The 26,213-nt window shown below is 36.8% G+C and overlaps 1 protein-coding gene across 5 annotated transcripts in view; it reads left to right on the top strand.

Annotated features, from left to right (window-relative positions):
• tspan9a (tetraspanin 9a) overlaps positions 1-26,213 on the top strand; it is a 228,580-nt gene that overhangs the window by 15,215 nt on the left and 187,152 nt on the right. For 2 of the 5 annotated variants that reach the window (XM_077567377.1, XM_077567373.1), the window contains 2 exons: positions 12,827-12,884; positions 23,510-23,547. The gene's annotated coding sequence lies outside the window, so the exon portion shown is untranslated. Of the gene's footprint in view, positions 1-4,727; positions 4,759-12,826; positions 12,885-23,509; positions 23,548-26,213 lie in introns of those variants that run through there. The other 3 variants (XM_077567376.1, XM_077567374.1, XM_077567375.1) reach the window with 2 other exon arrangements.

Below are 26,213 nucleotides of genomic sequence, written 5' to 3'. Positions count from 1 at the left end.
ATATATATGTGTATATGTATGTATGTATGTATGTATGTATATATATATATATATATATATATATATGTATATGTGTGTGTGTGTGTATATATATATATATGTGTGTATGTAGTAACATTAAATCACTATTTAATTAACAAAAAAAAGTCTACATTGTCAAAATTTGTCATTATATTTTTCAAGTGTGCTGACATCGTGAGCACAACCAGGGCAAATTCCTCGCTACCTTCCACTTTGCAAGAACGAATATTGCTAAGAGACTATGAAGACCACAGTCAGCTACTGATTTTATGTTTTTTTTTTAATAGTTGCTAGAATGATCGAAAAAGTCACTAAATCGGCAACAATAAAGACAAGTCATTGCGCTTGTTCAGTAGCACTGCGGACACACATGCTCATCAAAATAACTGCAGCGCATACTTGACTTTTTATTTTGACCTTCTAAAGGCTGCAGAGACGGGTCGGATGTGCAGTGAAGTTCATCTATGAGGTTGGTAGGTAGGGAAAAAAAATCTGTACCAAACAACCTCTGTTGCTCATTTGAGAACCACGCGAAAAAAAAAAAATGTCCACCCCTGTCTATATTGTAAAAATGCATAAAAATAATCTATTATCGTGAATACATTACTAAAATAATGAATGGATTAGTACAGCTTTACGCCATTCCTTCAGCCAAGTTGCTGATTGCCGAACTTCCTGCCAAATTTTGGTCATGGCGATGCATTTAGTAGCTTCATTTACACTTATAAATGTATGTAAAATGTGCGTGTGCGTGTTTGCACATAAAAATTCTGCACAACAGTTTATTTTTACAGAGGCGCCTCTTCTCATGGAAAACATGCCTTTCGTTATGCCCCCTCCCGTTTTAGTATGCATATGTTTTTCATTTAGATTAAAAGATCAGGGTTTCGCCAGCGTGAGGAAATGTGTGATGACTGACGTGTTTACGTACCTCTGGTGGTTTGCCAGAATGCCTCCGTATGCGGATATTTATTTCCTCTGACGGTTCATTTAACCTTTTTAAATTCCAAACCCTGCATTTTATAGGAATGTTTGATGTTTTATGCATATTTTTTCTGTCATGAAAAAATGTTCAGAAAAACAGGAAAACAAAACAATCAAGACAGGACACTAAGCCAAAACAACAAACCTAAGCATATATACACAAATCATAACGGGAAAGTGTCCACCATTAGTGAGTGTGCAACAAGTCACTTGGAGTTCAAGATAAAAAAAAATAAATAAAAAAATACTCCAAAAAACAGAGCACCAGCTTCTGTTGTTCGGAGTAATTTTCAGTTTTTTAAAAAATTCTCCCTGCTTTACTGAATTTTTTTTTCTTCGATTTTTCTGAGTAAATTTTCCTCCTGTTTTTCGGAATATATTTTTCCTCCATTTTTCTGAATATTTTTTGGGTGACAGAAAAAAATATATTCAGAAAAACAAAACAAAACAAAAAAACGCACAAAACACAAAGCTCCCCCCAAAAAGAAAAACAAATTTATCAATCCGCTTTCGTAATCACTATGTTGGACTCAGAACTGACACTTTTTTTTTTTTTGACACTATTGAAAACCACAACACAATCACAATCATATTGCTAATTACATTTAAATAACATAAAAAAAAATTTTTTTTGGATTAATCAATTGTATTGGCTCACACCGGACAGACTGTAGTGTGTTTGAGCATTAATTCTAGTTTTTGACATATATATTTTTTTATTTTCAAAGGTTTCCCTCGTAATAGGAGATGTGTCTTTTCTGTCTCAAGATGCATTGTTGTTGTTGAATGAGGTGCTTTCTTTCAGTCGAGGGCAATGACCCAGATTATCGTCTTGGACAACAGCTTTCTTTCATTGTTGTCATGAAATGAAAGAAAGCTGTTGTCCTACAGCAAATTTCACGCCACACAAGTTGCAGCCTTGTGTAAAAGAGAATGACATTGGCTGTTGTTTGACTTGAGAGGGGTTTTGAGCATTTAAAAAACACACACACAAAGAAACAGACTTAAATGAAATTGAAATGAACTAAATGTTGGCAGTAATTATTCAATAAATTGCCTGCAGCTTTTGCTTGTATGTTTGACAAGTTGCAAATTATGAATATTTGTGATAAGAAATATTGCCCTATATTTATTTATAAACAAAATGTATCAATTATGCACAACTCAAAACCACACAATTACATTTCAAGAAAAATCATCATCATCGTCACACTGTACATTAGACTATAAATTTAAAATGTTTAAGGACATGCTGTGAAATGAAATTAATTTGAAATGTGTAATACAGTAACTACTGAGATTGTAAAGCATACGCAGAAAACAAGAACATTATTATGATGACTCTTTGCTTGTAAGCAAACAAACGTGTCTTATACCTGGAATCTTCATTTAATAGCCATATTTATTCTTTAGAAAACAATGCATTTTTTTTTTTTTTTAGCAATTAAGAAATGGAATGGAAATGGACCCCTGCAACTAATTTGCTAAATGTGTATTTAGTATTATTTTAACTAATAGAGTATTTTCCTACAATATCTTCAAATCCACAAACAGGCTTGCTTTTGTTTTGGAACGGTGAAACAAAACATACTATGTATATCTTTCAAAGCTTTGAGGAAATAGGAAGGAAGGAAATTCCGGCCCACTGTTGGCCTTGGTTCAAATGATTCATGCATGCTCCTCGTCCCTGATGCTTTCTTTGCTGAGTGGTGGTAATGGGTCCTCTCTGCTCAACTCATTTTGTTTGACACGAGCAATGAAATGAAAGCAGACCGTGAATGCCAGTGTGCTCTCTGTCACTCGCTGAGCTCAGTGCTTTAGGCTCCTGATGAAAGCTACAACATTAGTGGGACCTTTTTCTTTTTTCTTCTTTTTTTCTTAGAGAGCTCAGTATTGTTCATTCGGTAATCTTACCGATTCAACATGTCATCATCATTGCTCTCTGTCTTTTTTCTCTTTTTTTTTCGTTTTTTGGATGTGCGTGAGTATGTGCATCTGCGGGTGTGTGTGAGTGTGTACTCATTAATTCACCTAAAACCTATTAAAAATCCCATACCGTTCACCTAAACCGAATACTTCAGAATCCAGCTAGAGTCGTGAGGTTGTCAGGAGACCCGAGGAAGGATCAAAGAAAGGAAAGTGAAATCCAGCACAGACCAGACATCAGACCAGACTACCCACCGAGACACCAACCAGAATCTTTCACCAACCCCAGAAACATCTAAATTCCAACAAATTAGGGAGACCTCAAGAGACCAATGAAAAGACTGAGGAAAGGAAGGAAGGATAGATGAAGCAGAGTTAGTTAGTAAGACCTTTCGATAAAGTTGTTGTGAAAGAGAAGACACTGTTTAGGATTGAAGAAGACGCGACTGGTATTCATGTTCATCTGAGCTCAGTTAAATGTTTGCATTTAGGGAATGAAATGTTTTCGTATTGCATCTTCATGATAACTGAAGAGGGCCGCCTTATTATTTAGACATCGGAAACTTAATCACGATCGAGACTGACTGCCATCCTGCATGAAATTGGCTGTCTAATTGTGTATCAGGGGCACTTGCGATCCAATCTCGCTGTGAAGGGCTTTCATGGCATTTAGCACACATCTTCTCAAATGAAGTAATGCATTAAAGAGGGAAGTCAACCCAAAACGTATCTCTACATTAAAATGTTCCATGCGCCCCCCACTAGTACAAAAACGACATTGTGATTAGTATGGCATTTGTGGAACATGTTCTAAGGAGCAAAAAACACTTGTTTTTTCCCCATCTCAGGGGGTGGCTATTTTGCCACTTGCTGTCGACTGAAAATGACATCACAGTTGCTCAACCAATGACGGCTCACCTGTTTTGGCATGCGAACGAACGGTATGGCTGCATGGTTCAGAACCACTTATTTAGACATTTCAGGTATGAACTTATGGCCACCCCTATATGAGTCATGGTTTCACCCTGGTCACCCCAATGAATTTTTTTTTTGGCTAGGTTCCTGGAGCTGTAATTGGTCATTACCTGACCCCTGAGCAACTTGTGATGTCATTTTTAGATGACAGCAAGTGGCAAAATGGCCGCCCCCACAATGATGGATCAAGTCATTAATTTTGTTGCTTAATTCATATTCCGCAAATGCAATATTAATCAGAATGTCATGTTTAGACTGGTGTTGGCACATAGAGCGTTTTTTAGGGGGTTAACTTCCCCTTTAAATGTATTGACACAGTTTGTGAATTATTAGTGATCCAACAGTAAAAACAATTCCAGCTGATGTGATCAACCAGTTATAGGTTGAGTAAAATCATTGCCTGCTTCCACATATATTTTAGCGTGTTTCTACAATCCGCCGTCATTAACTGCCCTCATGATGGTATGGATCTGGTCATTACTACTCTGAGACGTCTGAGACCCAAGCTGTCTGTGCTTCTGATGCCACCATGTCTGCACACCCATGTGTTGTCTATCCCACTTATCTCATTTAAGCTTACAGCAGGGAAGCTGGAGTCTCTGCCAGCTGACGAAGGGCGGAAGGCAGACTGCATTGTTGACTTGTCTCCAGTCAATCACTGGACAATTGTGAATGGGACTTTGCGGGAATTGATCCCACACCACTACACACCAAACTGCCCATTTCTATAATACATTAGCCTAGCTAGCACCTTGTGTAGTATACTGTAGGCCTCTGGTTCAGCTTTGTGAATAACTACACTACCAATTGCTGACTTTTCTTCTTGCCAGTGCTGACCTGGTGCAGGAAAGGGTAAGACAAATTGTCTCTTTTTATGGGTCCCTATGGATTTTTGGTGATCTACTGTAACAGCAAACCAATGACCTTGTTTAAGTACATACTCCAGAGAGACTGAACGCTTTTTAATTACAATTCAATAGTCTAACTAATAGCTGGATGTTGTCATGGCTGAGCGGGTGTTTTTATCAGAAGTAGAGCCGCGTTGGCTGTAGGGGGGGTGGCCGCTTGCGCTCTCGAAGTTCCTTTGTTTCTGCGCCGCGGGGGGGGGGGGGGGGGTTGCTGGTGAGAGGTATGCATGATCTTAGCTCAGTATATCTCCAACCACTGCGACCAGATCTTCAGTACTGCTTTATATATGGATCTCAGGAAGGGGATGCATGTAGTACAAATTAATCAATTATCTATCTTGATTCTGTCATTGTTTTGGCTTCATTGTTCCCTATACTGTATGTACGATACCCTTTCTGAATGAGACAGGTTTTAGCATGAAATAAATAATAATAATAATAATAATAGTGTGCTGTTATATTTTTGAGCTTCAGGGAGGGCAGGAATCAGTCACCATACTCGCATGTAAGAAATAAAACTTGAATTCTGCAAGATGAAAAAATATATATATTTTGTAGGAGACAAGAACAAAATTGATGGCTTTTTATGATGGGAAGTTATGGTTTCTTCCAAGTAGTTTTGAAAAGTACATGAGCTGCTTGGCTTTTTGGCGGCAACACCTGCCTGCTCATTGAGTGTTCTGCAATGGATGTGACAGAAAATATAGTTATAGGGTAGTCACGTTCCAACTCCTTTCTCTTTTCCAAACCAAGTAGATATACTGTTACCCAAGTGCTTATGGAAGTCATCAAGTTAGAATAATGCAGCCAGACTTTTATAAATGGAGGGGCCAAGGATATTTAGTATGCGTATCCAAACATTATGCCAAATACTTATGTTTCATAAACAATTGATTTCAAACGGATTTTGAAATGTATTTAAGTACATATTGTAGCACATGTAAGCGGTTCAGGCAATGCATGGATGGATTATAGCACACAGGAGATTTTTGCTCATAATGTGCTGGACAAAATGAACGATATTCGTACAATTAAAAATTAACAGTGTTTAGCATGAATGAAATTTGCAAATTGTTTGAAATTTGTATCGTCATATTTTCTTGTTTAATTTTCCACACATCCTATGGAAAAAAAAATGGTACTCCTAGCACTTTATTTACAAGCAGATAATGATACTACTAATGTTATTATTTAATAAAATGTTATTAAATCTTGCTATTAAATCCCCCACTTCTAAACTAAAAACGTTTGGGCATATATACTAAGTGAGTAAGTTCTAAACTGTATTTTTCAAGCTGTTTTGTGTGTGATGTAAATCTCTTATTTTGAAATCTGTTTTTAATTTGGTAGGCCGCTCCGTACTTCTGTTTCCTGTTTCACGTCTTTGTTTGTCATTCAGCTCATGGTTTTTTATTTTATTTTTTATGTCAGTTCAAAACAACCTATCTGAATATAAAATATTTTAAACAGTCACTCATGTCTCATGACATTGCCAAAAACGTGTCATCTTGATGCACTGATATGAAATGTCTTGATGGGACTCGGGAGATTCTTCTTCTCCAGACTCATATTACAACATATTGTGGTACATAGCGCCACCTACTGTGCAGGAGGGGCATAGTAATTAGTATGCGTCTGAAAAAAATGCGCCGGTGCATGTTATGTCAATCATTTGGCGGCTGTTTATTAACATTTTAGGATGGTGAGGAAACCAAAGTTTTCCAAGTGATATGCAAACACAGCAATTCCAAACTACATGCCAAGTAGTTGGCTTGTCCATGGCACTTTTTATTCTATTGAGAATTACGACTAATAAAAAGCATATTTGGGAACAAATCATTTTAACTTTTTATAGACTGTAAAATTATTTTTGAATTGATGGTGAGTCTTGGCTTCAAAAGCAAAATATGTGTGAGATCAGTACCAGCTGTGTGTTTCTTTTTGACTAGTTGCTAATACTGTCATTTTCTTGATCAGTCACATCAAAAACCATGGCTGCACGACTCGGTGGGGGGGGGGGGGATCAATGCCATTCAATGACATTGGTCAGCGTATTGAAGGGGATATAGCTCAGTGGTAGAGCGCATGCTTCGCATGTATGAGGCCACAGGTTCAATCCCCAACATCTCCAACTTTAGTCTTTCATTACAATAATGATTATCTGTGTCTATGCACAGTGTAGCTGTCTAATTTCTAACGGTCAACTCTGGCCAAGTGGTTAAAAATCATCACCCAGCACCAGGAAGGACCCTGCACACACGGCTGTGGTGTCCTTGAACAAGACACTGATACCCTGAACAGTTCAGGATGGGTCACTTTTTTCAAGTGGCTCTCTAGTTGATGTAGTGTGTCTCTCCTCACTTGCCATACTCTGACACTCCTTATTTACAATTATGTATATATTTTACAGATATGTCTTGCCACAGTATATAAAACCAAACCAAAAAAACTTGCAGCTTCACTTTGAAGAATGTACATGACTCTCGCACGCCAACATTGATGTATTCATTGCACACGTTATAAGCCTGCGTACCTTTCAGTAAGGCCGTGATTGGCTGTTGCAGATAAGATTGGCCATCAGCCAAAAAAAAAGTCACACCACTGTTTCTTTATATTTGTAATAGTGATAAACAACTTATCATTGGTATAATTCAAAACTAGCTACTATGATAAAATATAATTTAAAAAAAGTTTACAATCATTTTGATTGTCAGGCACGGCCCCCTATAACCCGCGATGGATATGAGTGGGCGGGGGGAGGGGACACTCTGACAGAAGCGCAGCCATTTGTATTTTTCTTTCATGAACGCTAGCCAAAAGAACTACATGACCCACAAGGCAATGGTGCTTCTGGATTTCATGTAAAAAGCGCTGATGGGACCAGACAGAACAGGATGAGATTCATTTTCAACGGGAGCGGACGGGACAGGATTTGACAGGATGGGACATGTTTTCTCTGTGGGAGTGGGATGGTGCGGGTATGAAAATCCATTCCCGTGTCTCCCTCTAGTACACTGGTTCTCAGCCCCAGTCCTCGAGTTCCCCTATCCAGCCTGTTTCCTATGTCTCCCCAGCCAACACAGCTGAGGATCGTTATCAGGCTTCATGCAGAGCTGGCTGATTAGCTGATCGTTTGAAACACCTGTTGGCTGAGCGAGACATGGAAAACGGGCTGCATAGGGGTATTCGAGGACCACGGTTGAGAACCAATATACACATGTACATGACTAAAAACAGGATCTTGATCTTCTACATTAAATGAGGTATCTCTACGCTATTACCATCTCTTTTTTTTTTTTTTTTTACAAAACTGGAATGGCACAGGTATTGCTTACAATATTGTTGTCTTACTGTCAACTAAGGAGTTGCCTGCAAAATTCCTTTTTCAAGGTAACTGCTGTGAGGCCTTTGTGGGCCACTAGCATCTGTGAAGAAATATTCCCTTCACAAAGCCTGAAGAGAACCTTGATGCAGATGCTCACAGTGATTGATCACCTTCCAACAATATGTTGATATCCATGTAACAACAATCTCCTTCTTATATATGGTGTGTTTAAAATGAAAAGTTGCTTCAGAGTAAGTGTTTCATTTTGGCCAATTGTTGACCAGTAGATGGATGGAAGAACTGATTGGAAAGATGGAGGTGACCACAGTACACCACAATTTATGTAAATTTAACAATTTCCCACATGTGAAAGTAGGCGTGCAGTGGAAACAAGAATAGTTTGTAATAGCAAAAAACAAACAAAAAAACAGTCATTTGCAATAATCTTTTATTCAAATATAATGATTCAATTGCTGTGTTTCCGAAAACATAACAATGCTTAAAAATTGTGATAGAAAAATGAAATAACAGGAATTAAGTACATGCTGTATTGAACACATCACAAATATATTTTAAAACTTTAAGCAACGGGAACGGAATCTTGGCTCGTAAGAATATTTATTCTTATGTGATTTTTGTCATCATTCACAGATGGTTGACTGGGAAAAATAAAAATGTTTTAAAGCTGGGTTCTGTTCTCCGTGGGTTTGTTCCTGTACTTTCTCAAGATGATACTTAAGTCCCAACAATGTTAGTCATGTAGGCAGGAGGCACTCAGTCATGGAAAGATTTAGGCAGGTAGATGCTTATAATTCAATGGATGATAAAGAGACATGCTAACCAAGCTGTGGGTAAGAGGAGGAGCATGCAGGGAGTCAGGTTGCCTCAAGTAAACCACAAAATAACAAAAAGGCTGCACTCCGTTTGCTGGAATTGTAAGCAGTCTGCTGTGAGATTGGAAAGGAAAGGAATATTGAACATAGAAGCTTGTATATTTTAGTGAAGGTTTTAAGACATTTGCTTTAATACTGTAAAGTATTTTTCTATGTAAAGAGCCTTTGAGATTTGGAGTTCCAAAGCTAAAGCAAATTCATATGATGAAGGATCTGTAAGTGTAAATATTGTCCCTGTACATGAATGCTTTACAATTATAATATATATTTTTAAAGTATAATACAGTACTGTAGTCCCATACTTACTACATATACAGTACTTTAGGACCGAAAGAAAAATAGTAAAAGTTTTTTTCTTGTATACTATAGTCTTAGTTCCTGCAATTCTATGAGGGAATAAGTTATCCCTTGGAGCTCTTTGACAGATTCTCATTTTAAATAGACGTTGAAAAGTAAAATATTTAACAGGTACAAACTAAAAAGAGTCTGAGCCTCAAGGTGTAGAGGAAAGGAAACAAAGGAAAGACAGGGAGATGAGACAGTACTAAAAATACATGGAAATAAATTCTCACACAAATTTTATTCCTACACTACATATCCTGAGGGATCATCATGTCCATCCAATGACTACTTTATCCTTTTTTTTTGTTCCAGGAGCAGACTGTGTATCTTCATATTATTAGGAAAGCTAAACATTTTGAGGTTTGGAGGTTTGCTCTGGGAAAAAAAACCTCGTCACCGGACCCCTCCGCTATTTCATTTAAGTTCCCTGCTTTTGTAATTTCTAATACACAGAGCCATCTTTGAACCAGACTTAAAAACAGCCGACTTACTATTCAACAAATATACAACTTACACATGTAGTCCTCAACCTACAAACACAATGGGTTCCGATTCAATTCAGTTTTAAAATTAAATTGTAATGCATTAAAAAATCTATAAAATATTTGTAACCCTATGAAGCCTGAACGATGAAATATATGAGAGAAAATTATGTTTATTTGTAAAGAGAGAATTTATTAGTCCTTTTGAACAAAAAAAAAAGAGTTTTTAAATTAGCTTCCACATATGACTTGATTTGTGTCATATTTGATACATCTGGTCACAATGCTTTAAATTTATACATTTGCACCTGTCAAAAATATCCAAATAAAGAAACATATCAAGCATATGAGTATTTCCAAAAATCAGAAAGAACATTTACCACTATTAATAAATATAGGTGTCTGTCCTTTCTCAGTTGGGACGCTCTTGCTGTAATGTCGCTGGAAAAGCCATCAGATGGGGGATACTGCCCTCTAATGGATTATCTGTGCAATGCATGTGTCAGATCATATACGTCGTGGTTTTAATGGGGGTAAAAATATTATACTCGTGAAATATAGTCTTCAAAATGTCTTGAAAGAGAGACAGAAAAAAAAAGAGAGGGATGAGATGAGCGTATGTACTGCTTGGCTGGGGTGTGGCCGAAAGGGAAACTACAGGACCGTAATATATGATGTTGGGCGTACTTAAAAATATGAACTTGTGAGCGCAATACAATATTTTATGATATTTATGGACATCAGTCAGCCTCTGTTCATATCTGCGAATGTTCGTAAGACAAATGTTTGTAAATAGAGGACTACCTGTAGTAGGCTAAGTCTATTCATTGGCAGTGTAAAGGATAACGCCAAATTTAATAAGGCAGGTGTCAACATGACATCCTGTGCCTTAACGGATGACAACATCATTCGACTTTTTAGTTTACACCGCATGGTAAGAACCTAAAATCATTGTCGCAGTCACATTGATTAGCACTTGGGGCCCTTTTCTCCATCTCAAATTTCCCGGATTTAATTTGGGGCCCGGTGTGTCTCTGAAGGAGAGGCTGTAGGTCAAGCTTCAACATCAAGAGGGTTTGTAATGACCTAAATATAGCTGACTTTGACTTTTGATCCCGAGTGTAACTGTGCTTGTGGTCTGGTTATTCAGTGGCATGCTCGTCAAATCACTCATTTTAGCATGAATGCCAAATGTGCATCAAGTTTCTGCTCATGAGTCATGATCTGACGTTATTGATGTGAAACATATTCCAAGTTTGAGTATCATCCAGCAGCAGTTATTGCTTTTTTGAATGTCAATTTGTATCGGCAAGTTGAATCTATTCGGCCTTGTGGCCCTTTTTAAAGGATTAGTCGACATAAGATCCAAACAAAGGTCTGTCAAAGGTTGTCAAAAAGCATTATCTTAAATAAATGAGTGAAAAGTAATGGGAAAATGGATCTGCCTCGTCTCCCTGAAGTGTGAAGTTGTGAAACCACAGCAAAAAATGGAACCCAATTAGTACTTGGTTTTGCATTTTAAGTAAAATAAGGGTGTGAAATTCATCAATAAACACCACATTTCAAGCTGACATTTGCTCATTTTCCCTTTTTTTTTTTTGCAACTTTTTTCCTCAGGTTTTGATTCCTCTTCATGTATTTTCTGAACATTGTAACTCCTTCCAGTCATCTGCTTCTAATAAAAACCGCTACTTAAAATAATTCACGACGCACCTGCATTGTCTTTGTGGTTGCATGTTCCACATTCACTAAACATTCACTGGATTAAGTCATGCCCAATGGAAAAGTCTTTTAGCTGGACAGTTCAGCAAGTGCCACTCGTTTTGGTTGGACTAGCTGATATTTTATGCATGATAGTTTTACTCAAAAGTCAGACTGCAAGGTTGTCTTTCATGTGGCTCATATGTCTGTTATTAAATATGAGCTATGCTTTTGGTCTCATTTTGACTCCGGACTCGCTTTCAACCCTTTAGCGGGCACTTGTTGAATAGTCCTTAGTTTATTATTATTATTATTATTATTATTAGTGATGCACAATATGAAAAATTTCAACCGATACGATAACCGATAATTTCCTGCTTTGTATGGTCGATACTGATACCAATAACCAATACATTTATATTTTTCATATTTTAGTAGCTCTGATTAACAAGGTAGCAAACAAATTTGTCACTTTCAAATGCTTCTTTATTTTCCCTCCATATCATACAAATATTTGTAGTCATTTGCTGTTAAAAATAACGTTCTCAAAAACCATTTAAAGGCCAAACATTTACCATATGAAACGGCTAACAAATAATCACTCAAAACTAAAAAGTTCATTCATTAAGTTTCTAGATCAGATAATGATAATAATAATAATTGATGATGATCTCATCTAGGAACTCAATTCGGTTTGGGAATTATAACCTTGGGACAATGCTTATGATACATTTAATCAGAATTAAGAGCACTGAACAAATTTTAAATGCAGTCTTTTTGTTAGGCACAAAAAAAGTGTTTGGGAATTCTACAAAGCCAGACACATGTGCACATGTTTTAAACAGAACACAGCAATGGGAAACAGGAAACCACACTGTAATGAGTTTTTGTTGGTTTGTCAGGTATTTGCAATATTTTGCATCTGCAATTCAATGGAACTGCTTCAGTAGCTGTTATAAGCCAATAGTATCCATGTTGGTATTCTGCTTAGTCCATCACCAAATTTGTCAAACAGACTATGTTTGACTTGTCTGGTCGTGGTCAAAATAGTTGCATGGGAGACGCAGGGACAGCAGGCAAACATATGTTGAGTATGAGTGAATATGTGTACATGTCCAGTGGTAAAATTATGTGCGCATGCCATCATTTCCTTTCCATCTACTTTAAGACGCAAATGACATCATTGTTCTGTAACCCTTTTTTGAATTAGCGGTAGAGTCAAAATGAGGAACTGATCTGAGCATGTGTTTTTCTTCCTCTGTTCGACAGGCTGTCGCAGGCGAGCCTGGCGGAACCATTTCTCTTGTTTCAAACCGCGTCTGAGCAGGTGAGGAATGACGCCAGCTTCTACTCTGCTTATTATTTTAACAATCGCTGATGGCGCCTTTGTTCCAATAATCGGTTCTGAAAAGATGCAAAGTCACATTTTTGCAGGGGGGAATTAATTAATTTGAAAACATAGAGTGCCAGTTATGGATTTTGGATATGGGTGTTGTCATTTACAATTTTACACACAAAAAAAAAAAAAACTGGAAAAGAGATCGAAGCATATTATTATTTCTAGATTAAGAATTGAAGTTATTCACTTGCATTCTTGAACAGAAAAAAATAATGTGATTGAATATTGTGCCTCCTTTAAGTTCTGTTTGAAATTCCCCATTCCTGTTCAAAAAGGTTCAAGAATGTTGCTGGATGAACTCTTTTTGTTTTTTTGACAGGTGGTCTCATAAATGAGTTAAAAAAAAAAAAAAACAATAATGATGTCCATGAAACTGCAGAATATGATAAAAATGTGCGAGATGTAAATTTATTGTAGTTACGGGTGTTTCCAAGTTGCTCTTCAGTGTTTTATATTAAACAAACTTTCCAGGAAGAATATTCTTATAACTTAAAGAGGGCTTAGTTTATATTGGTAATGTCTCTTTGTCCGATAACTTAAATACATACACAAACACTCCTGCAGTATTACTATTAAGGTCTTTACTTTATTAATTAATTAGTTAATTCATAATAACTAACAAAAACATTCAGTTTATCACTACTGGCCATAAATTTGTATAGTTCTTTCAAAGTGAAAACCAGCACAGCCCAAAAAGTTGCCCACAATTCTTTTTTTCAACAGCCTCTGATGAATGTGTTTTGCTTCTTAGATGTGCAAGACTGCTGCTAACCATACATCACGGACAGCAGCCCACACTGTCAACATGAAGTTTTGTAAACCTCATAATCGACAGATGTGTGATCTTTTTACCTTTTTAGTCCTGACGTTAACTCACCAGTAATTAATTACGTTTGATTTGTAGGTGTCTTTCTGGGCACTTAAGCACACGGTGTAACGGAATAAATTCAGAGAAGCAAAACAAAACATGGGAACAGTAATCCATCCATGCATTTTTCTCTTGCGCTTATCCTCATTAGGGTTGCGGGTGAGCTGGAACCAATCCTAGATTTTGGGTGAGCAGTGGAGTAGGCTAAAGGAAATCCCAGGTCATGTTTGTAAATGAGAATTAGTTCTCAAGCGTTTTCCCTGGTTAAAAAAAAGGTTAAATAAAAATAATAATAATTTAAAAAAAACAGATCAACAGATACTGTAATACCAAAAATCCTGTGAATCAACCCCCCAACACAAAATCACCTTTAAAAAGACGTTTTTTGTCCATACTTGTTTTTAATACAGTCATGTGATTTGCTGGTATCCATTGTAAGAGAGTGAATAACATGAATGGATAAAGATTCAAAATATATGAATAAAATCCAGGTTAAAAACGATACACTCTTCCTATAGATCTATATATTTTTAAAATCATGTTTTCAAAAATCTTGCTCTTGCACTGTATGCACTTTTAGTAATTTTAGTAAGCAATTTTATAACATTCCTTTTAAATCTCTTTAACTCTGTTTGTTAAATGTATGTATGATTACCTTGTGTATGAAATGCGCTGTGAGTGTTAATTTCTTCCCCCCACCCCCATTTTGGTACAGTATATTATTATTTTCTTTGTTTTTCATGATATTATAATAACAAAATCACATCAAATAATCAACATAATGCGGCATTTATAATTGAACCCCACAAATTGTGAAACGTGACCAAGACATTTTTTCTCTCTTTGTTTAGTTTTTCAATTAAAGTTATACAAAGTCTTTTTTTTAATCATACAATTTTATAATTTTATTTTAATCTAAATTAATGGCGTTTCTTGTGGAAAACAAATTAGCAAGCAAACCATAACTCATCGTCCAATGAGGTGTTTGTTAGAATATGGAAAATGTAACATTTATATTAAAATCTTTGTGATAATCTGCTCTTTTACCTATGTTGTAGTAGAACAGGATTTCAGGGTTTCTTAAACAAAATATCTGGCTAAAGCTCAATGTTATTTCTGCTTGGAATGAATTGGACACGGCTACTCGGCACAGTACTGAACGAAAGATGATTCAGTGTCCAAGCAGTGAGTAGCCAACATTGCTTTGTTCTAAAAGGAGACCGTGATAATGTTGGACAGTGTCGAGGTCATCCACTCAGCAGGCTCGTTAAGTCATCCTAGAACCGTGCTTGAGGATTGTTGCGCTTCACTTGAGTGACAGTACATCTGCGTAGTCAAATGATAAAGACATCCTTCATAGAGTCTGGCCTGGCTGGACAGACTCATTTTGGAGTCAAACAACAGCCAAAGGTTGCAACCGTAAATCTGAATGTAAGGCCAAGTAGACGCTTGTGGTCATGTAATCGTTGACTTTAAAGTCAACCTGTTTTGTACTTTTTCTCCATGCAGTGCCATGAATGAGCTGTAATCGACATCATGCATAATTCATTTAGTTTGTTTTATTGTGTTAATTAACTTATAATAGTTTTGTGACCAAAGTATTTGAAAAATGAATACAATGCAATCATAATCGTAATCAGAGTTTTTCACGGCTCTTTTTTTTTTATATAGATAATTTAAATAGATAATATAGATTATATATATATATATTTTTTAAAGAGTTTTTCATGGCTCAAAATGAGGCAGATGTGGTATCATCCTGACTAAGATGGGTGACTACCGATAATAGCAGTCTTATTTTGTGACCTATACCATTATGGGCCGCCCTCCTGCAGCCATTTTATGATCAGGGAAAAGAAATGAGAAATTATATGAATACAAAGTTGCCATTTTTTAACTACAATCATTAAAAATTCATCCAGTAGTACATATTAAATTATAAATAGAATTCAGCGTTGTTGTACAACACTATTATGTTTATTGTTTATGCTGTGTTTTTATGACTTTGGCTATGGCTGGAGCGTGCCACCTCCGCCTCACAACCAGGAAATGGGCGTGGGCAACGGTTGCTCCATGATTTGTTTCTGCTTCGGTACGTTAAAGTTTCTTCTTCAGTTGTTCATGTCTTTCTGGTGCACTGCTGGTGATATAGCGCCTCCATAATGGCGCAACACCGCAACTGCAGTTGAAATGCGTTGCTGCCGAGCTCAATCAACACAGCTGGAGCGTTGTGTTGAGCGATAGCAGTAGCTCAGGCTGGAGGTGGCCGCCTCTGAATTTTGTACACAGAAAAAACCCTGGTAATAGTGACCCAAATATTTGACACATGGATACACTGCAACCACAATGGTATTAATTAAATTGTTGAATTAATAACACTTTGAGTCGTGCACAAAATTTATATTCTTGTGAGGGCAGAATTTATAATGTAACACTTATATTCAATGTGGTACTAGGTCTTATTTAGCTAAGTAATAGATAGTCTTTTTTTAGCTGAAAAAAAGCAAACTTTTTTCTTTTTTACATAACATTTTTAAGTAGATGTAGCTCATAATGAGTTGGGACAGAGTTGTAGAATAGACAAAATGCTTTATAAATATATATATATTCCCTGTGAAGGAAATGTTCATATTCTTTAAATGCAAAATGACACATTAAATCATATTTGTGGTAACGACACAGGTAAGGTCATTTTGTATGTTACAGTTTGAGAAGACAAAATAAGGATTGTGAAGCCTTTCAGGCCTGGCCAATCAGTAGACTGAGGAAGGAGGCAGCAGGGCGCGAGGCTGCAGGCCTGCATGCGTGGAGTCGAGCGAAAAGTCACAGTATTTCACAGGCCCAATTTATGTTCTCTGTGTAAAAAAACATCAAAGCTTGGCTTCGTTGCTCGTCGGCACCGCAGAGCTCCCCTGCCTCAGTGTTTGATGGCTGTCTCAGCACACCACAACACAACATCCTTCGTTTGGTGGGGTCAAATGGGTTCACTGCATGTAGACCCTCGCCTTAAATCATACGAAGGACACTATATAGTGGTAACTTTGCTCATATGTCTGTGTGTGCGTGTGTGTGATATATATTTTGTGTGGGTGTGCGTGTGTGTACAGTTTAAATAGTTTTTCCCTTAATACTGTGACGCAATTGCGATTTAATATGCAATTATTGTGTAATAACATTACAACATTCTACCACAAAAGCAAACAAGTGTAGCATGAATATTTATCAGTCATAAGTCAGTTTACCACAATAATGAATAAGTGGCTTTATATAACTTTTAATCTTTCATGAACGATGATATGGAAATATGTGGACTCCGCTTCTTATGCACTAAAGATATCTACACACTAAATAAATAAATAAATGAGTAAATAAAAAAATACAAAAATAAAGCCTTCCTGGCGACCGAAATTAAGCATTTTTCGTCTAAATTGCAGTTGTTAAATACTATATGGTTCATTTTCTATAATTGGAGGACATTTGGGCTTCAAAATTCTTGAAAAATTGACCTTAATTTTTCTGATTTTTCTGCTACATATTCGCCAATAATAGGTGATAAACTATCAAAGGATTGTTTAGCTTAATTTACAGATCAATAGTACTTATTATTATTATTTTTTTTTTAAATCACAACCCTGTTAATGTAATGCAACCCCATCACTCTCATCACAGCAAAAGGGTTGCAAATCTGGAGACAAAAACAAAAGTTAGATTTCTGAAAGGTAGAAGCTAGCTGTTACTGCTGACCATGAGGACAAACTCACTTCTATAAATATGTATAAATGACAAAATGCAAGTCCGTAGAAATGTATGCATGCTCATAGATTTTTTTTCTTTACATTTTATTTTTCCCAGACAGTTAACCGCTGCAAAAATGCATAGACTATGTATTTTTTTAATTAACTAAACACATAGTTTTGGTTGTTGTTATTGTTGGCCTATATGGACTTTTGTGGTGGGGTATATAAAACCCTAAAGCTGCATCGAGAGCATCATCAACGCACCGACAAAGGAATTCAAAAGTGAAATGATTCATTTTGACTGAGTATCTCCCCTCTCAAACCTTTATTTGGAACCAACAGTTGTACTTGAAAGTTTACACACCCTTAAACATATGGGTACAACTGTAAATGTACAATGTCGCTTAATGACACAAAAATGTTATGAAACGTCACCACAATTCACACGCACATCTCTGCTCATGTCAACTTCACCCTCTGAAAATATCAAAACAATTGCAACAGTATTCGGGATTTTATGGGCATGAAGCCCTTTTCTCACCATACAGTGTGCTCATAAGTTTACGGTATGTAAACTTTTAAGCTCAAGTGTAGGCCTATATATTGTACATGAACTCACAAAATCACAGTCCTTACAATAGGGGCCCAGATTACAATAGCACCTTCATATGTGATTGCTTTCATTTATTACAATTGATTTTATTATTTTTAAGGGGTGGCTTTGTTTTTATGTGTTTTAGATTGTGTATCAAGTGTAAAAGCTCAACCAGGGACGGGTTGTAAATTAGCATTTGCTAAACTATGTATGCTCAACATCACCTGCAAGCTTTGCTTAGTGTCTATTGCATTGTCCCTGTTAAATAAACTAAGAAAATAAAATGAAAAATGAAATAAACAACAGTGAAATTCTTTAGTTATGTGCATAATATCTTATTATTATGATCATTATTATAATGCTTAAGAAATTAATGAAAGCTTTATGTACATTTAGTATTATGTAACACACATATTACCTTTGTATATATACTTTACTGTATATTATTTATTTTGACGTGACAATTGTCTGACAAAAGAGCTTTCAGACGCTAATAGTTTGGTCTTATTTCACTACTGTAATTCAAGCAGCAAAGGCTCTGACGTTAACCTTGCCTTTTGCGCCACCTAGTGACTATTGCGTGTCCCTGCATCTCAAACACCAGGTGCAGTATGTTTTAGAAATATGTCATTTTCTTTCTTTCTTTCTTGTCTTTATGGATCCAAAGCAATTCCTCACCTTTGGTCTTCTGAATTACTGGTGTGGACTTCAGTGTACCTAATAATCATATAGAAAATATTATGAACATAGTCATACTAAAAGTAGTGTTAAGAAACAGAGAAACCGTTGATCATCAGAAAGCAGCCATTTGCGGTGTGTGTGTTGAAAACAGTTGTCAGAGTGGCCACCAATCAATCAATCCCACAAAGGTGGTGACACACCAGTCCCATAGACCTTGAATGTTGTGCCAGAGCTGGTTCAAGGGCAAGGTTGCCGAGCGACATGGTCGTTGCGAACCCGCCACTGCCACTAGGCGTCAGTGTGAGCATGTCACGTGAACACACAACAAAAAGAAAGCCCGCGTATCCTTGCGTGTGTGTGGTATTTTCTTCATGGTTATGCCTGCAGCTGCAGCAACGCAGCGTGCTTTTGCTCTGTCACTTTCTTTGCCATCCAATGCTTTTCGCTATGGGATGACTTCAACCTGTTTATATCATTTGCATAAGCCGACTTCACAAATCTGTGCTTTCCCCTGCGTTTCGCACAGCCAGCCGCCTTTTCAAAAGGAATAGTAAATGGCTACGTTTACGCTCTGAATCTATTTCAGGCTCACTTTTGACAATCCTCATACAAGGTAAGAAGAAAAACTTGTCCATATGATGTCAGCCAGCCAGCCGTTATCCTGGGGCTGATGAAAGAGACACAATGGGCTATCAACATGTGATCTGACCCAATGTGTCAGTAGTAGAGATTTGTCAACCTTGTCCTCCTCCTCTCTTCCCACAGCGGGAGTAATTCTTCAAGCCTTTGTATTGATCCACATTTGGCCAAGGTTCTGCTTTAGCCACCCTCTCCGTAATGACCATGATCAGTCTCAGTCTTCAGCCTATCTGCACGTTGGGGTCCGAATTAGCATGGAAATGTAAAGAGAGGAAGGTGGACACTCATGGCATTAGACGCAATATGGAATGCCCGGGCAGGAAGCGCAGTGACAGCCGCAGATGCTTTGTGGTCAAACGTCACATGACTATCATGCATGCAAGGAAGCATAAGGGTAATATTATCCCACCCACCATGATGCATTTGAATGCGTGTGCATGGGATAAATTTAGCCACGGCCTCAGGCACGTTGATCCTCACGACAAGCATGAGTGGACTAGAGGGACACGTTCGTCATTACACTTCAAAATAAAAGTATAGAAAGTAACTACCAATGACTTTGATTAGACAATCTAATCTAATTTAATCTAAACCTCAATTGAGACTTGAAGAGAAAATAATGTTTGAAATAAGCAAATTATTCCATATACTGTTTAACTTTCATTCAATTTTATTGTAATGAGTGGTGGGCAAGCTACTTGAAAAGGTAGTAAATAAACTGAGCCACGAGCTGTTCTAAATTCAATATAGCTTAACTACATTGAAAAAGTAGCATTTGTCGGGGCCCTAATAATTCCTTTAGTTGTATAACAAAACGTTACGGGTGCTTACAGATCATCAGCCAATCTCAGCTGACTAAGAGCTACACCCTGGACTCATTGACAGTCACAGGACAAATATGGACAGCCATTCACAGACATACTGTATTCGCACCTATGGGCATATTAGAGATTTTATTTTATCTTAGAAAGCATGTTTGGAGGAGCCCGAGTACCCGAAAAAAACATTGCAAGAACAGTGAGAACATGGAAGCAACAACAGGCATGAGCTGAGATTTGAACACAGAACCTCTCAACTGTGAGGTAGCGCTGCTAATAACTATTTTACTGTGCTGCTTCTCAAATTTAACATACGTTTTGTTATCACTGAACATTTGTGAAAACATGTAATTCAAATAAAATATTTATTATAACATTAAATTGAAAGTGCCCCATTATATTACCATCATTATACAATAAATGTTGATTTCTTGAACTGAAATAATAAAAAATAACTTAACTGTTGTGTGATTGATTAGAGATAAACTGAAGAAAAATAATTGTTTTTGTTATGTAAATTATATATGTTGTTTTATTTGATAACATTTATCACAGCATTTAAAAACAAACAAAAATGAATCATCTTTAATTACAGTATTTACTTACAAATAAGGCTGGGCGATATGGCCAAAATATAAAATCTCTATTCCCCCCCATTCATTCAGGATGATTTTAATCTAATAAACCTTTTTTTTTTTTCAGGAGAGCTCAGTATTGTTCATTCGATTTGACATCATCATTGCTCTCCTTTTTTTTAAAAAACAAATAAATTAAAAAAAAATAATAAATGTTTTTTTTTTTAAATATATATACATATATATGCATACATATATATATACATATATATATATATATATATATATATATATATATATATATATATATATATATATATATATATATATATATATATATATATATATATATATATATATATATATATATATATATATATATATATATGCATACATACATATATATATATATATATATATATATATATATATATATATTTTTGTATGTGCGTGTGTGTGTGTGCGTGCGTGCGTGCGAGCGTGTGTGTATTCATCAGTTCACCTAAAGTCCATTAAAAAAAATCCCATACTAATAATCCATCCATCCATCCATCCATTTTCTTAGCCGCTTTTCCTCACAAGGGTCGCGGGGGGTGCTGGAGCCTATCCCAGCTGGCTTCGGGAAGTAGGCGGGGTACACCCTGAACTGGTTGCCAGCCAATCGCAGGGCACACAGAGACGAACAACCACTCTCACAATCACACCTAGGGACAATTTTGGAGTGTTCAATTAACCTGCCATGCATGTCTTTGGAATGTGGGAGGAAACCGGAGTACCCGGTGAAAACCCACGTAAGCACGGGGAGAACATGCAAACTCCACCCAGGAAGGCCGAAGCCCGGACTCGATCTCACGTCCTCTGCACTGGGAGGCGGACGTGCTAACCAGTCAGCCACCGTGCTGCCCCATACTAATAATATAATATAATAATAAATTGCCAAATGCAGAAACATCAATGTAAGTTATCACGATGTAGTGGCTCTCGCTAACAGACAGAATTAAGTAACCAGAATTAGGTTAAAAAATTCTATATACGTAGACCATGTTTCTATAAATTTTGATATTTGGTTTTTATTTGAGGCAGATATTTTTTCCATTAAAATGTGATTTATGAGGAGGTTAGACCATTGGTCGAGTTTGTTTATTTTTCCAGTTAACAAGAATTGTTTTTTTAGCGATAGTAAGGGCTACAAGTGTAGATTGAAATTGCTTATGTGGTAAGTCAGTTGTTGTTAGGTCACCTAGCAAACACTAATCTAATAAACCTAATAAAAATATTTAAAGGTTTCATTTATTAAAAAAAAAAAAAAAAGTGCAAATTGTTCAGACAACAATAATTTTCAGTTAAATCAGTTTTAACATTAACTTAACATTCATAGTTTGTGCTTACTGCCACAATTAAGTTGTTGGGAGCTCTTGTAAACATGTCTTGTTGTAAAGCACCCATCCAGCATTCTGCCACAAAATTACAACTCACAATAACATTTGGATGTAACAAATCATAAGAACAACAGCTTTTAATAATCCAGAAGACAAAAACGGTTAGATTTTTAAAATGACGATTCATCGAATTCGAATTCATTCGATGTATTGCCCAGGCCTATTTACAAACAACACTGATGTCTTGGGTCAAGTTTTATTCAAATATTTGAGTCAATTACCTTGGTGTTTGCTCTCCAGTGGAAACTGATGTTTTCACTCGTGAATAATCATCATCATCATCATCATCGTGTTTTTTAACTTTAAAATCTCTGGCAGCCTGTTCATAATTGTAAGTTTATGGTTGTATGTAGCTGGATTTTTGCAAATGAGGACCAGAGCTCAGCATCACACAAATTGGCCATCTGTGCAGTTTGTTGTGGCGCTTAGTATTTAGCCGTTCCAAGTGGATTGTGCATTGGCCATAAAATAAGAGAAATAAATAATTAATGTCTCATATTTGTGTGTTGAATGTGCAACAGAATAAATGAGTGTGGTTTCAACGCAACATGTGTGCGGGTGACGTGAGTGAGTGCATTCTTAACAATTAGCTTCATGTTTTTGTTCTTTGTTTTTAATTTGTCTTTGGCAGAGCTTTTATTTATCTCTGTGGTCCCAACTATTATTTCATATTCTCTACTCGCCATAAATAATAGCTGAGTCTAGCAGCGAGTCCAATTTTCATTGTCATTACATGACATCTAGCGGACTCTATATTTTTCCTTAAAGCCATATTAGCTGTATTAGTTCAACTTTATTTATGAATTCCAATACCTTTATGCAATCCCTCTAATTTTAAGGTTGGAGCTTTACCTTCCCTCCATCGTTCCACATCTTTTCTTGTTTTTCATCTAAGACATCGGGGCGCTAAAGCAAACCGTCGGGCTTCCTGTTCTGTCTCCCTCAGTTAGCCATTGTTATATTTTTTTGTGTGTTTTGGACAGGTTGTGGCTGTGAAGACAAATCCCTTGTGTGTTTTTTACGTACATGGCCAATAAATCAGATTCTGACTGCGATGACTCTTTTGTGATTAGGAGCAATGTAAACTTGACTTGACTTTGCATAATGATTGTTTTTCATCGGAATTGAGTTTTGTCTTTATTGCGTCAAAGGTTGACATTCATTGCCACTGATTTTGATTAAATTTGTCTTCTTACTTCAGGACGAAACAAGCAGAGATTGAACACACAACGCTTTAGTGTGAGTAACCTCTCTTTCGCTGTGCTTCCAGTAACTAGATATGTGAAGATTAATATTATTTTCTATTTCTAACGACAAACTGCTGCAAACTATGCCCAGGAATATTTCTCCTTGGAAGCGCTGGGTGAAAATATTGCATTGCAGATTCTATTCAGCTCCTGCAGTGGACTCCTGTCAGTTTAATGTGTGTTCAAGTTGAATATGGCAGTGAAATACATTTTCCATCTTCACTCATAGCCAGGCTAAACGACATTCCTTTTTATTCTTGTATTTGTGTTTTGTGTGTGTATGCGTCTCACAAAAAAACATTGCATGTTTACAAACAAAAAGTTTTCAATGATGTTGATGTTAAGGAAAGACAAATGAATTTCACTGCCCAAGGTTTTCATTTTTACTTCAAGTGAGCACAAATGTTGTTTATACCTTGATTTTAGCTGAGAGAGAACATTTTATTGAATGGATCTTTCTTTCTCACGGTCGCGTACAATGTGATGACTGTAGAATATCCGTGTGTGGCTTTCTATAAGAGCTAATCCCATACATTATTTTAACTCATTTGCTCCCAAAAACTTATAAATACATTCTATTTTAAATGTTTTATGTGTCCCAAAGACGTACTTATACGTTTTTTAAATGCTAGAGCATACAGAAGACTTTGATGCAGCCTCTCAACTGTAAAGAACGGTTGAAGAAATGGTAGTTATTACACAAACGGCCAGCAGATGGCAGCAGAGCAAAGGAGATCAACCAGGACCATGTTGAAATAAACCTCAATTACAATTCTAAATAGATTTGTCAATACTGATGATACTTAGCTATATTCTAATGCTAATTTCTGCAAAACGCAAACAGATAGAAATATACTTTTTTTTCCTGATGAAAGAAGAGACTCTAATCTTCCTTTTGGTAAGTTCTCTGTTTTTATAGCAATAGAACACAATATCCTGTAGGCCTTGCAAAATCTGTGAAAATCCAGTAAAACAGCCTGGAGTGAAGGGGATTGCTTCTGTGAAAATGGCTGCGACTGAATGAGTTAAAAGGATTTTGTTTGTTACTTTTAATTGGTGGCGTTGGTTATTGGCGAAGCAGCACGGCGCAAGAAATGGTAAGCACATATGAACATGCTTCTTAGGTGAACTGAAGGCTCTAAATTGTTTGTCTCCACGTGCCACGTGATTGACTGATGACCTGTCCAGAGTGCAACCGCCTTTTGCCCCAAGTCATCTGGGACAAGCTCCAATTACTTGTGACACTAATGAGGACAAGTGGTAGAGAAAATGGATGAGTACGTTATTGGCAAAATCGTTATGGAAGATACTTTTAGATATAGGAAACTATTTTTAATCTTGGCATAGTCACAACTCGATAAAGGAGAAATTGTAGAATTGTCATTTTTTTAAAGAGTGGCTTATTGTCCGACATGCAGCACACAGCATAAAATACACTCACTAATTAGAGGCAACAATTTTTGGTTGCTAATACTTCTGCTCTACACTTCTAATCAGAACACATCAAAAGACTTGTATCACGGAAAGAGCAGTGGCATAAACATTATTGCTGTGATGACCCTGCACACGCAGGGCAAGATTCAAATTTGAATAGGCATGAGTTGGGATTAGCTTCAGGTCACTAGCATTGGCTATCCCGATCGCTCCTAGAATAGAATAACAAGAGCGGTGATGCAAAGTGATGCACCGTTGCCAAATTGCGTACAAAAATAGATGGGCAGCAACTGCAGAATACTTTATTCTAGAATTTAGAATAACGCACAATCGACATCCAGACACTGTGTTGTTACCTTCATAAACATTTCACATGTATGCAATTGCAATGCCATGATTTTAGTGAGGCTAGTACACAGTCATAGCCAGGGGGTGCATTGGCCATTGGAAATTTCTGGATTATACCGGACGGCCGGTCCATTTTCGGGCCGGTCAACACCCCAAGTAAATAACTATTAACTCTTTTACTGCCAAACTTTATCCAAAAAACAACCACTGCAGTGCCAGACGATTTCCAGCATTTTCACTCATCTTTCAAAGCAAACAGAATATTGTGTAATATGACTAACATAACCACTGGCCAAGTAGCTCAGTTAGTTAAACACTCCTCTTCTGACCAGAGGAGTCAGGTTTGAGTCCAGCTTTTGGGTTTTTGCTTTATTCAACATGGCCAATAAAGGTCGCTAAACTAAAACGTAACACTTGGTTGTAATTTGGCACCTTTTGACTGTCTCGAAAATATGTATCACCAAGAAAACAAAATGTCGTTTTAAAACATTTTTATTCACAATAAATAGAGATTTATGTGCCGGTGCGTCTTGACGTGTACGGTGATCACGTGATATGCTACGGGAAGTAAGTAGTGAGCTAGCTGTCCAAGTCGGCAAACATAATGAGGGCACTACATATTTGGCCTTTATATAGTGCGGGACTGTAGGCTTATAATGAATGAGGGGTTAGGGGTGAACATTTGGACACAGCCATGGAAAATAGGCTACATAGGAGCTCTCGAGGACCAAACTTGGAGACCCTTGGTATAAAGACACTAAACATTAAATAATTACTATACAGACGCTCCCCACCTTACGAACGAGTTACGTTCCGGACAATCGTTCGTAAGGTGAATTTGTTCGTAAGTTGCTTCAGTGCTATATTTTGTATTAT

The sequence above is a fragment of the Vanacampus margaritifer genome, chromosome 6 (genome assembly GCF_051991255.1).
Source record: "Vanacampus margaritifer isolate UIUO_Vmar chromosome 6, RoL_Vmar_1.0, whole genome shotgun sequence".
In the NCBI taxonomy this organism is placed as follows: domain Eukaryota; kingdom Metazoa; phylum Chordata; class Actinopteri; order Syngnathiformes; family Syngnathidae; genus Vanacampus; species Vanacampus margaritifer.
The sequence above is the reverse complement of the archived record's forward strand: the minus strand, read 5'-3'. Positions and strand labels throughout refer to the sequence as shown.